The following is a 4170-nucleotide window of genomic DNA, read 5'->3' as shown; positions in this document are numbered from 1 at the left end:
TTTTAAGTGTCAATTTGATCTATGTCCATTTATAGTTATAGAACCTATTGTAACCAATTATTGAATAGGACACGCTTTAAGACTAATTGATGTTCTTATTTTATCCGTTGATAATTATTTAATGATGTATAACTTTATTCAATCGGGTTTTTTTAGTATATGATTCGTTTAAAATGATCATTTATAATAAGTCGATTCATAAAAAGTTGTGTGATGCATACACCTTTTTAAAGGGGATTTCATATTTCTTTTGTTTCCTTCTTCCTATGTTAAATATTTCCAACAATGTTTACGGTGCTCCAAACATATTACCATTAAGAGGTAAATAAACATTTCCTTAATGATATTTTAACGATTCAAATGTTGCCTCTTAATGGAACTATTAAGAGATAAACAAACTACCCCTTAATAATCATAATGTAATTATAGTTATATTATTATTGTTTTATATTATCTTAATAGTAGATAAATTGTTATTATTCTAAATATTTTAAATAAATTACTATAACCATGCATTAGTTAAAGTTTGTGTATTCCTCTTTACTCTTAATTAATAATTATTATAACAACAATACATATTATTATATAAGAATAATAAAAAAGTGATTGTTTGCTATAATTTAATAATGTTCTATACTATTAAAACTGTAACACCCTTAAAATAAAATAAAAAATCAATGAAAGAGAAGATAATCTTAACCGGTGATTCCATCAGACAAAAATCTTCAAACGGTTAAATAGGTAGATCACCCAACAAAGGGAAGAAGTAACGCATTTACAAAATAAAAATGAGACGATAATTAACAACCTAATAATCTAAATATTTCTATGCCTAGATTAGGAACGGGTGTTTCTACCGTATCCAACAAAACGAAATTTAACCAAAATAGCAACGCTCGGATCATCAAGTACTCTGACTACAAAAATGACATTTACCAACGACAAACTTCTCAATCCTTCGATACCCCGCCGCTAAAGGAACCTGATAGGCAACCATGTCAAGAAAAGTGTTAGGCTTACGCCTAGTGAGTCCAAACAATACGATAAGTGTAATTATAAGACCCTATATGCAAGAAAGAACGTATAAATAGATGACGAAACTTTAGACGGTAACAAAAGGTAAGTAAGTCTCAAATAAAACGTGGGAGAGTCCAAACATCCGAAGATGGGGGGAGACCCGATTTACCGTTTATTTGACGGAACACAAAGTAAGTCATAGATCAACGTTACAGAGCATCACTTACAGGTTCAACACCATTGACATCAACCTAGYCAGTCATGTAGTCGGTCGTGATCTTAAGCTCTTTACCTCGGAAATTACATAATGATCTCAATGCCTATTTCCAAGTGGAAAAGTAAAGGTGGATTTGAAAGTTACATAATGATCACAATGCCTAAGTCCAAATCACGCCAACCTCCTCACAAAGTAAAATATCGACTTTCGAACCCATACCACATTATACTCCGAAGATAGGTTTCTTTCTTAGGCAACAACCCATTTATAAGAGAAGAACGCGTACTTGCCAAATAGATTCTAAAATAATTTCTAAGGTAACGCGACACTTCCTTACAACTAGGGAGTAACTCTGTATAACGATTTATAAAGGCCTCTCCGGTTTTAGGTGGATAACACTTGGATTATAAAATTCTCTTGGTGAATTTAAGCCATTAGTAAGCCATGTTGCTATTGTCATCGGGCTTCCTAGGTTCATTCACTATTGTCTGGAAATCTATAACTCATCTAAAATAATTAAATTTTAGACATTAGAGTATTTGGCACAATAAATACATCATCGATTCAAATATAAAGTCTCAACGGTAGGGAGTGAACTCACAATGTAGGATTTAGGAGAAGTGCAATTCTTGAGCTAAAAGATGGGTGAAAGTAGGACTAAACAGTAGGGTCGTTCCTTCTCCGACAGGCAGCAGCTAGGAAAGCTTGAAGGGAAAGGGGATGGCGTAGACTGCATGGCTACGACCGCGCGGCTGGAGGCACGGAAGTAGACGCGTGCAGGGGCGCAAAAACAGCTCCTGTGTAGATCACACGGAAACAAACAGCCGCATAGGCGCGGGAACAGCAGCGTGCAGAATACACAGTCACAGTTCTTGTGTGTTGATCACCCGAAAACAGCAGCGGTATTGACACGCAGAGACAGCAACGTGCATAATGCATAGGCACAGCTCACGTGTGTTGATCACCCGAAAACAACAACGGTATTGGCGCGGGAACAACCCTTGCGCATATCACACGGCACAACAGCGTGCAGAAAATTGGAGTAGACTCGGCTGGAGGCTCGAAGACGGTCGCATGCAGGGACGGAAACAGCAGATGCGCGCAGCTCGCATGGGACAGCAGTCGCGTGCATATCGTGGCCGGAGCTAGGGTCGACGTCGGGAGATGAAGATGTTTCAAAGAAGGGGTTTAGTTGACTTGGAGGTGAGACTACCCTTCCTCCCTTAACCCTCAATCGGCAGTCTCTCCCTAGAACCTTTCTCTTGCCCTCTCCCCAAAAGAAATCTGGACTCCCTTACCCCAAAGTAATCATAAAAAAAAGCAAGGACAACAGGATAGGACTCAAAAACAAAAGGTAAGCCTTCCAATAGTGAGTGTCTACTGGTTTAAGTCAAAGTGCAGGAGGTAATACCCCTCTCTTCCTACTTTTACCCCTGATCCCATACATTACAGCTAAGCAAAATAACATCAAAATAAAAGAAAGATCTCCACTTTTTGAAAGGATCAAATAAAATAAAAGTGTACTAAATTCCTAATATTTAATACACACATATATAAATACATATAAATATAAATAAAGACGTATACCTTGCAAACGGGACGGAAGAAATCCCGACGAGAAAGAAATGGAGACTGAGGGAGGAGAAGAAATTCCAAGGTGTTACAAAAACTTCCTAAAGTATATACACTCGCTATTTAAAAAAATAGAATTTAATCAACAAACTATATTGTTTTATATTTTAATAGATTACATCTTATTTATTAATTTTCTTCCGTATCTATATTATATTATAAAACATTTGACAAAAAATATTAAAAACCATTTTTATGCATAAAGTATTGTATGTTGATGCATATTACTTAAAATTAAAGATTACAAATAAATTATGCATAAGTACAACTTATTAAAATTCATGTTTGAATCCGTGTAACTAACTGAGGATAAACATAATCAAATAGATGATAAACATCTCATCTTAAATATAAAAAATCCAAAACATAATTAAAATAATCATTGAGTTCTAACAGAATAACTAATTATTATCTTAAATAAATTATTTTATCAAACCAAAAATAAATTAGTTCATTTTTAAATTCCAGTTAAATTATAATAAAAAATTGAATTAAAGAAATTACACAAAAACAAAAACTTTTAAATAGTTAATTTGATACTAATATTATTTATTTTTTTTCAAATTTATATTTCATCTAAAAATAAAAACATTTTTTTTCTTCTCAAAACCACATAAAGTCGCATTATAACATCAATAGACCCAAAATATAAAACGAAACAATAAAATCAAGATGCATCTCGCTGCATTGCACGAGTACCCTTATAGTATTATTAAAATATTCAATACAACTCATAAAATATTATTTATCTCTTCTGAATATTTAATTTCAAACAATCTTATTAGTAGAATGAATAAACAATCATTTCTTTTCATAAGTAATCATTTTTGGAGAAATCTCAAAACTTAAAGATTTTCATCCTATCTCTCATACTTTGTCCATTTTTAAAAAGGTTTTAGGAACTTGATAGAACAAAAACCTGTATTTTAAAGAATATGTTGAAGATGCTTAAATAAATGTAATTAATGTTACAAGAAATCGACTCAAATAGTCATTTCTCTTACATTGATTGACCTTCTAACTATTTCTTTCCAGATTTTACCCAAATATCACTACTACCGTAAGACTATTGGGATGACCCCTCCTTTGCAAAACTGTAAATATTTTTTTGTCTTTTAAGTAAAAGAGAGATCATTTGAGTAAATAAATGAATATTTCTATAAATTTCCCTAATCATTTATTTTGTGTTACATTTCTGGTCTGATCACCTTCGCAAATCTCATTGGGTATGAAACAATAAACAACTTGCACGAAGTCAGCAAGATCCTTTTTTCGTTAATGGCGGATCCGCACACCATTCAATA

This window comes from Cynara cardunculus (assembly GCF_001531365.2).
Source record: "Cynara cardunculus var. scolymus isolate 2C chromosome LG 13, CcrdV1, whole genome shotgun sequence".
Taxonomy (NCBI): Eukaryota; Viridiplantae; Streptophyta; class Magnoliopsida; order Asterales; family Asteraceae; genus Cynara; species Cynara cardunculus.
The sequence above is the reverse complement of the archived record's forward strand: the minus strand, read 5'-3'. Positions refer to the sequence as shown.